Source organism: Hyla sarda, chromosome 3 (genome assembly GCF_029499605.1).
Source record: "Hyla sarda isolate aHylSar1 chromosome 3, aHylSar1.hap1, whole genome shotgun sequence".
NCBI lineage: Eukaryota > Metazoa > Chordata > Amphibia > Anura > Hylidae > Hyla > Hyla sarda.
Genome location: NC_079191.1, coordinates 271,798,393 through 271,813,164, shown reverse-complemented (window position 1 = coordinate 271,813,164; position 14,772 = coordinate 271,798,393).

The following is a 14,772-nucleotide window of genomic DNA, read 5'->3' as shown; positions in this document are numbered from 1 at the left end:
TACAAAAGTTATTTATTTGGCACAAGGAATCAAATATAAAAAATTATGTTAAATGACAGTGCCCATTTAAATCCCCAAAATCTGCATCAGGAAACCTGCACCAGAATTCACTTGATCTGGTATGGATTTGCTTGCTGTGGATTTAGGTGTGAAAAACCTGTAGAGTCTACACTTTACCTTAAAACATAAGGACTTTTTAAATAAGATTTTTTCACCTCAAAGTCTAAAAAATGTGTGCTATTTTTGAAGGGGTCCTTTAGCTACTATCAGACTAGGCTTCTTACGGGGGGTAAGAAGCCTAGTCTGATAGTAGCTAAAGGACCCCTTCAAAAATAGCACATCAGACACATTTACTGATTTTTTTTCATAAAGCATCTTCTTGTTCAGCTATTCATATACTTTTTGCGCCATTTTTCCATGATACAACGGCTATGTAATTTTTTTTTGTGAATTTTTATCTTTTGCTATATCGGGAATTTTTTTTAAATAAAACAGAAATAAATGTTTTTATTTTATTTTTATTAATAGCAAAAAGTGATCCTAGAATGTTTTAAATTGCATTCTCATTCCATAACAGTCATTACTGTATAGGGGATGTGTATAAGGGTGGACCTAAAAGCGTAGTTTAAACAGTTTGTTCTTATATTAAGGACTCATTAACATTATAAAAATTCCAATAACATTTCCAAGTGGAATTTTCGTAGTGTGAACAAGCCTTTAGGAAGTTTAGGATATAAAAGAAAACTGCACTTTTCCCAGGGGGAGGGGGGGTCCGACCGCTGGGGCCCCCCCGCGATCTCCTGTATGGGGCCACGGCTCGCTGGCCAGATAGCGGGTGTCGAACACCACACGAAGCGGCGGCTGACACCCCCCCTCAATACAGCACTATGGCAGAGCCGGAGATTGCCGAAGGCAGCGCTCCGGCTCTGCCATAGGGGGCATGTCAGCCACCGCTTCGTGCGGTGGTCAACATGCCCCCTTCCAGCGGGCTTCCAGAGCCCCTTACAGGAGTTTGCGGGGGGGGGGGGCAGCAGTCGGACCCCCCGCAATCTCAAACTTATCCCCTATCCTTAGGATAGGGGATAAGTTTTTCAGCACTGGACTACTCCTTTAAACCCCAAAATTCCAAGCGGCCACGCTGATTCTGTCCCAAAGTATGTAGATAACAGTTGCATTGTTCTGTTGATTTCCATTGTTTTCCCCCTGAACAAATATGTGCAAATAAAGAATGCTACAATACAGACCTTCTGAGGTCCCAGTAACCTTTTTTATCTCTGAATATTTGCCCAGACAACATGAGATAAGATCTGAACAGTCTTGGTGGTCCCTCAACATACGATGGTAATCCGTTCCAAATGGACCATCGTTTGTTGAGGGATCCGTGCAATGTAAAGTATAGGACAGTGGTCTACAACCTGCGGACCTCCAGATGTTGCAAAACTACAACACCCAGCATGCCTGGACAGCCAATGGCTGTCCCGGCATGCTGGGAGTTGTAGTTTTGCAATATCTGGAGGTCCGCAGGTTGAAGACCACTGGTAGAGGAAGTTGTACTCACCAGTCCCCGCCGCTCGTCACCGCTGCCCTTGATGTCGCCTTCCATCAATGTCGCCGCATCCCCAGGGTGTCCCCAACGCTCCGGAAATGCCTCTGCTTCCCCGGCATCCTCGCTCTCAGGTCGCCGCCATCACGTCACTACGCATGCCGCTTCTATTGGATAGCCGTTTATGCGATGGCCCCGACCTACAAAAGCATTGTATGTTGATGCTGCCTTCAACATACGATGGCCTCTGAGAGTGATCGTATGTTGAAATGATTGTATGTCGGGGCCATCGTAGGTCGGGGGGGGGGGGGGGGGGGTCACTGTACTATGGCTCTTTTATCAGCCTAAAAACTCATGAATAGCGTCACCACCACCAGTCATGGAATCCTAAGGGTGGCAGGTACACTGGCATATTGTAAATGTGCCCCATGGACTGTTGGTTTTTGCATGCACATTTCATTTCTATATTATTTACACTTTCTAATAGCTATGGCATATAGTGATGATATTAATCAGTCCCACTGAGCAGAATTTGCTTCAAATGTGTTAATAACATTTAATACAGCCATTTTAATAGTACAAGAAGTTTAGTGCAGACATTTCTTCTGTGCTTCTATTCTGTAACTACATTCTAGGAAGAATTAAGATAAGGATTTACATCACATTAAAGGTAAAATATTAGGGATTATTTTCATTCTTTTGTGAGCTGTGATCCGATCCTTCTTTTAATCTGAAAATATATACAAAATAATAGATAATCCTAGACATGATTTGATCCACTCTACTTCTAGCAATATTCCAAAATTCTATTTATTCAATTACGTATCTAAGCACGCAGATGTTTGTGTATATAGAAATACTCCCATTTTATATGAAGAGATGTAATGGCAGCTGGAGAAATTCTAGACAAGTCACCATAAAACCGAAACACAAACTCCAACAACGTCCCATGGCTATGATTCATTGTGAGGACAGTTATAATTAGGGATCTGGACTGACACAAGCAGCGGGACTCACAGCATATATATGGTATTATCTGCCTATGACGCCCAATGATGAAGATGTGTAATCATAATAAGATCGCACCATTATCACTGCTAGACTATGATCATGGGATCTGTGTCATATAATTCCTTAAATATTGCTAAACCCAACCAATTGAATGTAGTGAAGAATTAATTATTTTTTTTTTTTGTTAAATCAACTGGTGCCAGAAAGTTAAACACATTTGTAAATTACTTCTATTAAAAAATCTTAATCCTTCCAGTACTTATTAGTTGCAGAATACTACAGAGCAAATTCTTTTCTTTTTTGAACACAGTGCTCTCTGCTGACATCATGCGCACAGTGCTCCCTGCTGACATCTCTGTCCATTTTAGGAACTGACCAGAGCAGCATATGTTTGCTATGGGGATTTTCTCCTACTCTGGACAGTTCTTAAAATGGACAGAGGTGTCAGCAGAGAGCACTGTGTTCCAAAAAGAAAAGAATGTCCTCTGTAGTATTCAGCAGCTACTAAGTACTGGAAGGATTAAGATTTTTTTTTAATAGAAGTAATTTGCAAATCTGTTTAACTTTCTGGCATTGGCACCAGTTGATTTAAAAAAATTAAAAAAAAAAAGGTTTTCCACCGGAGTACCCCTTTAAGGTTGTTTCTGCAGCATGTGCATGGATTTTTAGAGACATTTTTTTTTAGAGACAAAGGGTATGTTCACACAGGCAAAAGGTGCCCGCTTGGAAGCTCATATTGAAATCAAAGAAAGCCTGAAAAACAAAACAACAACATAAAGGAAAGGCCACATGAAAAACAAAATCAAAATCAGCACCAAAAACAGCAAATTCTACACTGGTTTTGAGGTGGATTCTCAGAGTCTGTTTTCGAGTGGTTTCAAAATGAAGAATTACTTAAGGTGGAAAACATATATATATTTTTTTTTTTAATCAACTGGTGCCAGAAAGTTAAACAGAGTTGTAAATTACGTTATCCTTTCAGTACTTTTTAGCAGCTGTATGCTACAGAGGAAATTCTTTGCTTTTTGAATTTTTTTGTGTTGTCCACAGTGCTCTCTGCTGACACCTGATGCCCGTATCAGGAACTGTCCAGAGTAGGAGAAAATCCTCATAGCAAACCTATGCTGCTCTGGACAGTTCCTGACAGAGGTGTCAGCAGAGAGCACTGTGGACAAGACAAAAAAGAAATTCAAAAAGCAAAGAATTTCCTCTGTAGCATACAGCTGCTAATAAGTACTGGAAGGATAAAGATTTTTTAATAGAAGTGATTTACAAATCTGTTTAACTTTCTGGCACCAGTTGATTAAAAAAAAAAAAAGTTTTCCACCGGATTACCCCTTTAAAGTAAAACTGACAGAATATTGACCCGCACTTAACCCAATATACTGGGTTATAGTGTGTGCATACAGCATTAACCCCTTCCCGACCTATGACATACCTGTACGTCATGGGTGGCAAGGTGTTCCCGACCCATGACATACAGGTACGTCATGAACATTACTGCCGCTACTCGCGGCATCCCGCAGCGCCCGGAAAGATGGTGGCTATCACTGATAGCCAGCCATCTTACCGTGCGACCTCGGGGGGTTTCATCCCCCACCCCCCCAGCGATCGCTGTTATCAGCTAGTCAAATCTGACTAGCTGATAGCAGCGTTTCGCTATGAAAATACTTAGCAGCGCGGTGTGTGAGTTCCGATCACGGGGATCGGGACACACACCGCTCTGCTAAGTGTCCCTGACCCGTCCCCCGGCGTCACTTACCCGTCCGAGCGGTGTCCCGAGCGGTCCCGGCGTCCTCCATGCGGTCCCGGCTGCGCTGCGTCCCGGAGGTGAGTTTGCAGCAGCAGTGCGGCATCTTCATTGGCAGCAGTGAGATCGCCGTAAAGCGATCTCACTGCTGCCTCTGAGAGTTTCAAAACTGCAACTCCCAGCATGCCCAGACAGCCTTTGGCTTTCTGGGCATGCTGGGAGTTGTAGTTTTGCAACATCTGGAGGCCCACAGTTTGGAGACCACTGTATAATGGTCTCCAATCTGTGCTCTTCCAGATGTTGCAAAACTACAAATCTCAGCATGCTCAGTCTGTCCAGGCATGCTGGGAGTTGTAGTTCTCTAACATCTGGAAGAGCACAGATTGGAGACCATTCTACAGTGGTCTCCAAACTGTGGACCTCCAGATGTTGCAAAACTACAACTCCCAGCATGCCCAGACTGCCCAAGCATGCTGGAAGTTGTAGTTCGGCAACATCTGATCCTTCAGATATTGCCGAACTACAACTTCCAGCATGCCTGGGCAGTCTGGGCATGCTGGGAGTTGTAGTTTTGCAACAACTGGAGGCACACTAGTTGGGAAACATTGTCCGTTTCCTACCTCAGTGCCTCCAGCTGTTGCAATTGTTGCAAAACTATAACTCCCAGCATGCACTGACAGACCATGCATGCTGGGAGTTGTAGTTTTGCAACAGCTGGAGGCACACTGGTTTGGAAACACTAAGTTTGGTTGCAAAACACTTGAAAGTTTATTACTTAACTTAGTGTTTCCAAACCAGTGTTCCTCCAGCTGTTGCAAAACTACAACTCCCAGCATGCACGGACAGCCAAAGGGCATGCTCGGAGTTTGCAACAGCTAGATGTTTGCCCCCTCCCCCCAATGTGAATGTACAGGGTACACTCACATGGGCGGAGGTTTACAGTGAGTGCTGCAAGTTTGAGATGCCTCAAATTTTGCGCTGCAGCTCAAACTTCCAGCGGCAAACTTGCTGTGAACCTCTGCCCATGTGACTGTACCCTAAAAACACTACACTAACACTAACCTAAAATAAAAAGTAAAAAACACTACATATACACATACCCCTACACAGTCCCCCTCCCCCCAAAAAATGAAAAACGTCTGGTACGCTACTGTTTCCAAAACGGAGCCTCCAGCTGTTGCAAAATAATAACTCCCAGTATTGCCGGACAGCCATTGACTGTCCAGGCATGCTGGGAGTTTTGCAACAGCTGGAGGCACCCTGTTTGGGAATCATTGGCATAGAATACCCCTATGTCCACCCCTATGCAAATCCCTAATTCAGGCCTCAAATGCGCATGGCGCTCTCTCACTTTGGAGCCCGGTCGTATTTCAGGGCAACAGTTTTGGGACACATATGGGGTATCGCCGTACTCGGGAGAAATTGCCTTACAAATTTTGGGGGGCTTTTTCTTCTTTAGCCCCTTATGAAAAGGTGAAGTTGGGGTCTACACCAGCATGTTAGTGTAAAAAAATAAATTTTTTACACTGACATGCTGGTGTTGCCCTATACTTTTCATTTTCACAAGAGGTAAAAGGGAAAAAAGACCCTCTAAATTTGTAACGCAATATCTCCTGAGTATGGAGATACCCCATATGTGGGCGCAAAGTGCTCTGGGGGCGCACAACAAGGCCCAGAAGGGAGAGTGTGCCATGTACATTTGAGGCGATTTGCACAGGGGTGGCTGATTGTTACAGCAGTTCTGACAAACGCAAAACAATAAATATCCATATGTGACCCCATTTTGGAAACTACACCCCTCACGGAATGTAATAAGGGGTGCAGTGAGCATTTACACCCCACTGGTGTCTGACAGATTTTTGGAACAGTGGTCTGTGAAAATGAAAAATAAAATTTTTGATTTGCACAGTCCACTGTTTCAAATATCTGTCAAACGCCAGTGGGGTGTAAATGCTCACTGCACCCCTTATTAAATTCCATGAGGGGTATAGTTTCCAAAATGGGGTCACATGTGGGGGGGTCCACTGTTCTGGCACCATAGGGGCTTCCTAAATGGGACATGCCCCCCAAAAACCCTTTCAGAAAAACTCACTCTCCAAAATCCCATTGTCGCTCCTTCCCTTCTGAGCCCTCTACTGCGCCCACCGAACACTTTACATACGCATATGAGGTATTTCCTTACTCGAGAGAAATTGGGTTACAAATTTTAGGGTGATTTCTCTCCTTTTACCCCTTGTAAAAATTCAAAAATTGGGTCTACAAGAAAATGCGAGTGTAAAAAATGAAGATTTAGAATTTTCTCCTTCACTTTGCTGCTATTCCTGTGAAACACCTAAAGGGTTAAAACACTTACTGAATGTCATTTTGAATACTTTGGGGGGTGCAGTTTTTATAATGGGGTCATTTATGGGGTATTTCTAATATGAAGACCCTTAAAATCCACTTCCAACCTGAACTGGGCCCTGAAAAATTAAGATTTTGAAAATCTTGAGAAAAATTGGAAAATTGCTGCGGAACTTTGAAGCCCTCTGATGTCTTCCAAAAGTAAAAACTTGTCAATTTTTTTATGCAAACACAAAGTAGACATATTGTATATGTGAATCAATATGTCATTTATTTGGAATATCCATTTTCCTTTCAAGCAGAGACTTTCAAAGTTAGAAAAATGCAACATTTTCAAAATTTTCATGAAATTTTTAGATTTTTTACCAAGAAAGGATGCAAATATCAGTGACATTTTACCAATAACATAAAGTAGAATATGTCACGAAAAAACAGTCTCGGAATCAGAATGATAAGTAAAAGCATCCCAGAGTTATTAATGTTTAAAGTGACAGTGGTCAGATGTGCAAAAAATGCCCAGGTCATGAAGGTGAAAATGGGCTGGGTCATGAAGGGGTTAAAATGCAGGGTCACTTACATTTACTAATTTTTAAAGTATTGGCAGCGTTAGAGATCTTTAATCTTCTAGCTGTATTGCGCAGCTCTGGCCTGCCCCCTTAATGAATATTTATAATATTCACTCTCATGTTGCTAGGATGAGATGAGAAGAGCGCAGGCGTTGGCAGGCTACCAGGTGAAAAAATGCAAAAACACTGCCATGTAGGTACGTCATTTCATATATCCATATTTACTCCCACCTTACATCTGGCTACACCTTTTTTCGACTCCCAAAAATGCTGTGGGCAAATTTGAAAAAAAAAAACAAAAAAAAAACACTGTGTTTGTTTTCAGCCTTATGTGTTGGCTCCACCCCTGGTTTTGGCTAAAGATACTGCTCAAAATAATGATCAAATGCTACATGTACACCCTGCCCAATGGTGGTTTTACAATGGTGGCTTCAGCCACCCACATTGCCTCCAGCCTCCCTGGGCTATTGAATCCATTGACCCCCCCCCCCCACACACACACACACACTGCTACTGCCTCCATTCACCCCCCACCCTACTCTGCTTTTGCTTCCATTCACCCCCACCACCCCCCCTGCTATTGCCTCCATTCACCCCCCCCACTATTGCCCTCATTCATACCCCACCCCCACTGCTATTGCCTCCATTCACCCCCCACTATTGCCTTCATACCCCACCCCCACTGCTATTGCCTCCATTCACCCCCCACAATTGCCTTCATACCCCACCCCCACTGCTATTGGCTATTGCCTCCATTCCCCCGCCCTCCAAAGGATAGGGGATAAGATGTCTGATCACCGGGGTCCCGCTGCTGGGGAAATCGCCCCCCCTCCCCCCCCTGCGATCTCCCTGCTGTACCCAGCATTCGTGTAGAGCGTCGGGTGCAGCAGCCAAACTTGCAGGGGTCCCAAGAGTCGGGACCCCCGCGATCAGACATCTTATCCCCTATCCTTTGGATAGGGGATAAGATGTCTAGGGGCGGAGTACCCCTTTAACCCACAACACTACCTGTGAACTGTCAGCAGATGCACTGAGATCTAACAAGAAGCATCCACCATTGTTGTTGCTGCAGTGATGTGGTTGCTTCCCAACGTCCATACGCCGGCTCCTTGCTGGCAGAATCGTTAAGCGTGTGACCATGAGGCTACGCTCACACCTCAGAATTTCGGTGCGGAATTCTGCTTGGAATATCTGCACGGAAATGCAGCTGCAGCAGAATCCTGTTGAATTCAATGGGATTCTGCTGCTCTGTGCCAGATGTTTCCGACACGAAAATTCCATTTCCCTTGTCCGCACAAAGAATGAACACACTTATTCTTTGTGCGGAGTCTGCACGGAATGCATCGCCTTCTATAAAACTGCTCATTCCTGTGCGGTCCTAGCACCTGCATATTTTTCCGGTACCCACAGTTTGCGGAATGTCCGCATGCAGATTCAGTAGTAATTAGTGATCACTTGTCACATCTGGGATATAGCTATGTCTGTCAGTTTGGATATATACAGTACTAACTAGGGTAGCAAATCCTGACTGAGGTTACATTCACATGTACAGGATCTGCTGCATATTTTCGACAGCTGATTTTGCTGCCCATTGAACTTAATGAATAGAAAAATCTGCTGCACAAAATATGAACGTACCCTGTTTGGTTCTCTACAGTTTAATAAAGTGACCATCTCCCAATAACTCCTTTTTCCATTCACATTGGAAAGGAGTTTCCCTTCACACAACAAACATTGGAGAGACGGGAGGTGAAATCTGTTGTTTCGCTATTACTTTAGGAAACAATGTAAGCTCCTTAAAAGCATTTTTCATTCAACAAGGGGAAGTGTCACAATACTTTCCATTGTTGGCTATGTTGTCACATTCAGCTACATTGTATGCACTGCTATCATGTGGCATAGTTCTTACAGGCTATTTAGGCTTCTAGTTGTTACGCCGAGCGCTCCGGGTCCCCGCTCCTCCCCGGAGCGCTCGCTACACTCCTCTCACTGCAGCGCTCCGGTCGGTTCCACGGACCCGGGGCGCTGCGATACCGCCTCTGGCCGGGATGCGATTCGCGATGCGGGTAGCGCCCGCTCGCGATGCGCACCCCGGCTCCCGTACCTGACTCGCTCTCCGTCAGTTCTGTCCCGGCGCGCGCGGCCCCGCTCCCTAGGGCGCGCGCGCGCCGGGTCTTTGCGATTTAAAGGGCCACTGCGCCGCTGATTGGCGCAGTGGTTCCAATTAGTGTTTACACCTGTGCACTTCCCTATATCACCTCACTTCCCCTTCACTCCCTCGCCGGATCTTGTTGCCTTAGTGCCAGTGAAAGCGTTTCCTTGTGTGTTCCTAGCCTGTGTTCCAGACCTCCTGCCGTTGCCCCTGACTACGATCCTTGCTGCCTGCCCCGACCTTCTGCTACGTCCGACCTTGCTTCTGTCTACTCCCTTGTACCGCGCCTATCTTCAGCAGCCAGAGAGGTTGAGCCGTTGCTAGGGGATACGACCTGGTCACTACCGCCGCAGCAAGACCATCCCGCTTTGCGGCGGGCTCTGGTGAAAACCAGTAGTGACTTAGAACCGATCCTCTAGCACGGTCCACGCCAATCCCTCTCTGGCACAGAGGATCCACTATCTGCCAGCCGGCATCGTGACAGTAGATCCGGCCATGGATCCCGCTGAAGTTCCTCTGCCAGTTGTCGCTGACCTCACCACGGTGGTCGCCCAGCAGTCACAACAGATTGCGCAACAAGGCCAACAGCTGTCTCAACTGACTGTTATGCTACAACAGTTACTACCACAGCTCCAGCAACCATCTCCTCCGCCAGCTCCTGTACCTCCTCCGCAGCGAGTGGCCGCTTCTGGACTACGACTATCCTTGCCGGATAAATTTGATGGGGACTCTAAGTTTTGCCGTGGCTTCCTTTCCCAATGTTCATTACACTTGGAGATGATGTCGGACCAGTTCCCCACTGAAAGGTCTAAGGTGGCTTTCGTAGTCAGCCTGCTGTCTGGAAAAGCCCTGGCTTGGGCCACACCGCTCTGGGACCGCAATGACCCCGTCACTGCCTCTGTACACTCCTTCTTCTCGGAAATTCGAAGTGTCTTTGAGGAACCTGCCCGAGCCTCTTCTGCTGAGACTGCCCTGTTGAACCTGGTCCAGGGTAATTCTTCCGTTGGCGAGTATGCCGTACAATTCCGTACTCTTGCTTCTGAATTATCCTGGAACAATGAGGCCCTCTGCGCGACCTTTAAAAAAGGCCTATCCAGCAACATTAAAGATGTTCTGGCCGCACGAGAAATGCCTGCTAATCTTCATGAACTTATTCACCTAGCCACTCGCATTGACATGCGTTTTTCCGAAAGGCGTCAGGAGCTCCGCCAAGATATGGACTCTGTTCGCACGAGGCGTTTCTTCTCCTCGGCTCCTCTCTCCTCTGGTTCCCTGCAATCTGTTCCTGTGCCTCCCGCCGTGGAGGCTATGCAGGTCGACCGGTCTCGCCTGACATCTCAAGAGAGGACACGACGCCGCATGGAGAACCTCTGCCTGTACTGTGCTAGTACCGAACACTTCCTGAGGGATTGTCCTATCCGTCCTCCCCGCCTGGAAAGACGTATCCTGACTCCGCACAAAGGTGAGACAATCCTTGATGTCCACTCTGCTTCTCCGCGTCTTACTGTGCCTGTGCGGATGTCTGCCTCTGCCTTCTCCTTCTCTTCTGTGGCCTTCTTGGACTCTGGATCTGCAGGAAATTTTATTTTGGCCTCTCTCGTCAACAGGTTCAACATCCCAGTGACCAGTCTCACCAGACCTCTTTACATCAATTGTATAAACAATGAAAGATTGGACTGTTCCATACGTTTCCGCACGGAGCCCCTTCTTATGAGCATCGGATCTCATCACGAGAGGATTGAACTTTTGGTCCTCCCCAATTGCACCTCGGAGATTCTCCTTGGACTTCCCTGGCTTCAACTTCATTCCCCAACCCTGGATTGGTCCACTGGGGAGATCAAGAGTTGGGGGCCCTCTTGTTCCAAGGACTGTCTAAAACCGGTTCCCAGTAACCCTTGCCGTAAATCTGTGCTTCCTCCAGTAACCGGTCTCCCTAAGGCCTATATGGACTTCGCGGATGTTTTCTGCAAAAAACAAGCGGAGACTCTACCTCCTCACAGGCCTTATGATTGTCCTATCGACCTCCTCCCGGGCACTACTCCACCCCGGGGCAGAATTTATCCTCTCTCTGTCCCAGAGACTCTTGCCATGTCTGAATACGTCCAGGAGAATCTAAAAAAGGGCTTTATCCGTAAATCCTCCTCTCCTGCCGGAGCCGGATTTTTCTTTGTGTCCAAAAAAGATGGCTCTCTACGTCCTTGCATTGACTACCGCGGACTTAATAAAATCACGGTTAAGAACCGCTACCCCTTACCCCTCATCTCTGAACTCTTTGATCGCCTCCAAGGTGCCCACATCTTTACTAAATTGGACTTAAGAGGCGCCTATAACCTCATCCGCATCAGAGAGGGGGATGAGTGGAAAACAGCATTTAACACCAGAGATGGACACTTTGAGTATCTGGTCATGCCCTTTGGCCTGTGCAACGCCCCTGCTGTCTTCCAAGACTTTGTTAATGAAATTTTTCGTGATCTGTTATACTCCTGTGTTGTTGTATATCTTGATGATATCCTAATTTTTTCGACCAATCTAGAAGAACACCGCCAGCATGTCCGTATGGTTCTTCAGAGACTTCGTGACAATCAACTCTATGCTAAAATTGAGAAATGTCTGTTTGAATGCCAATCTCTTCCTTTTCTAGGATACTTGGTCTCTGGCCAGGGACTACAAATGGATCCAGATAAACTCTCTGCCGTCTTAGATTGGCCACGCCCCTCCGGACTCCGTGCCATCCAACGCTTTTTGGGGTTCGCCAATTATTACAGGCAATTTATTCCACATTTTTCTACCATTGTGGCTCCTATTGTGGCTTTAACCAAAAAAAATGCCGATCCCAAGTCTTGGCCTCCTCAAGCGGAAGACGCCTTTAAACGACTCAAGTCTGCCTTCTCTTCGGCTCCCGTGCTCTCCAGACCTGACCCATCTAAACCCTTCCTATTGGAGGTTGATGCCTCCTCAGTGGGAGCTGGAGCTGTCCTTCTACAAAAAAACTCTTCCGGGCATACTGTTACTTGTGGGTTTTTTTCTAGGACCTTCTCTCCGGCGGAGAGGAACTACTCCATCGGGGATCGAGAGCTTCTAGCCATTAAATTAGCACTTGAGGAATGGAGGCATCTGCTGGAGGGATCAAGATTTCCAGTTATTATTTACACCGATCACAAGAACCTCTCATACCTCGAGTCTGCCCAGCGGCTGAATCCTCGTCAGGCCAGGTGGTCTCTGTTCTTTGCCCGATTTAATTTTGAAATTCACTTTCGGCCTGCTGATAAGAACATTAGGGCCGATGCTCTCTCTCGTTCCTCAGATGCTTCTGAAATTGAACTCTCTCCTCAACACATCATTCCTCCTGACTGCCTGATTTCCACTTCTCCAGCCTCCATCAGGCAAACTCCTCCAGGAAAGACCTTTGTTTCTCCACGCCAACGCCTCGGAATCCTCAAATGGGGTCACTCCTCCCATCTCGCAGGTCATGCGGGCATCAAGAAATCTGTGCAACTCATCTCTCGCTTCTATTGGTGGCCGACTCTAGAGACTGATGTGGTGGACTTTGTGCGAGCCTGCACCATCTGTGCCCGGGATAAGACTCCTCGCCAGAAGCCCGCTGGTTTTCTTCTTCCTCTGCCTGTTCCCGAACAACCTTGGTCTCTGATTGGTATGGATTTTATTACTGACTTACCCCCATCCCATGGCAACACTGTTATTTGGGTGGTCGTTGATCGATTCTCCAAAATGGCACATTTCATCCCTCTTCCTGGTCTTCCTTCAGCGCCTCAGTTGGCTAAACAATTTTTTGTACACATTTTTCGTCTTCACGGGTTGCCTACGCAGATTGTCTCGGATAGAGGCGTCCAATTTGTGTCTAAATTCTGGAGGGCTCTCTGTAAACAACTCAAGATTAAATTAAATTTTTCTTCTGCATACCATCCTCAATCCAATGGACAAGTAGAAAGAATTAACCAGATCTTGGGTGACTATTTACGACATTTTGTTTCCTCCCGCCAGGATGACTGGGCAGATCTTCTACCTTGGGCCGAATTCTCGTATAATTTCAGAATCTCTGAATCTTCCTCCAAATCCCCGTTTTTCGTGGTGTACGGCCGTCACCCTCTTCCCCCCCTCCCTACCCCCTTGCCCTCTGGTCTGCCCGCTGTGGATGAAATTTCTCGTGATCTTTCCATCATATGGAGAGAGACCCAAAATTCTCTCTTACAGGCTTCTTCACGCATGAAGAGATTCGCGGATAAGAAAAGAAGAGCTCCTCCCATCTTTTCCCCTGGAGACAAGGTATGGCTCTCCGCCAAATATGTCCGCTTCCGTGTCCCTAGCTATAAGTTGGGACCACGCTATCTTGGTCCTTTCAAGATTTTGCGCCAGATTAATCCTGTCTCTTACAAACTTCTTCTTCCTCCTTCTCTTCGTATTCCTAATGCCTTTCATGTTTCTCTTCTTAAACCACTTATCATTAACCGTTTCTCTCCCAAATCTGTTCCCCCCACTCCTGTCTCCGGCTCCTCGGACATCTTCTCCGTCAGAGAAATTTTAGCATCGAAAAAGGTCAGAGGGAAAACCTTCTTTTTAGTGGATTGGGAGGGTTGTGGTCCAGAAGAGAGGTCCTGGGAACCTGAGGACAATATCCTGGACAAAAGTCTGGTCCTCAGGTTCTCAGGCTCCAAGAAGAGGGGGAGACCCAAGGGGGGGGGTACTGTTACGCCGAGCGCTCCGGGTCCCCGCTCCTCCCCGGAGCGCTCGCTACACTCCTCTCACTGCAGCGCTCCGGTCGGTTCCACGGACCCGGGGCGCTGCGATACCGCCTCTGGCCGGGATGCGATTCGCGATGCGGGTAGCGCCCGCTCGCGATGCGCACCCCGGCTCCCGTACCTGACTCGCTCTCCGTCAGTTCTGTCCCGGCGCGCGCGGCCCCGCTCCCTAGGGCGCGCGCGCGCCGGGTCTTTGCGATTTAAAGGGCCACTGCGCCGCTGATTGGCGCAGTGGTTCCAATTAGTGTTTACACCTGTGCACTTCCCTATATCACCTCACTTCCCCTTCACTCCCTCGCCGGATCTTGTTGCCTTAGTGCCAGTGAAAGCGTTTCCTTGTGTGTTCCTAGCCTGTGTTCCAGACCTCCTGCCGTTGCCCCTGACTACGATCCTTGCTGCCTGCCCCGACCTTCTGCTACGTCCGACCTTGCTTCTGTCTACTCCCTTGTACCGCGCCTATCTTCAGCAGCCAGAGAGGTTGAGCCGTTGCTAGGGGATACGACCTGGTCACTACCGCCGCAGCAAGACCATCCCGCTTTGCGGCGGGCTCTGGTGAAAACCAGTAGTGACTTAGAACCGATCCTCTAGCACGGTCCACGCCAATCCCTCTCTGGCACAGAGGATCCACTATCTGCCAGCCGGCATCGTGA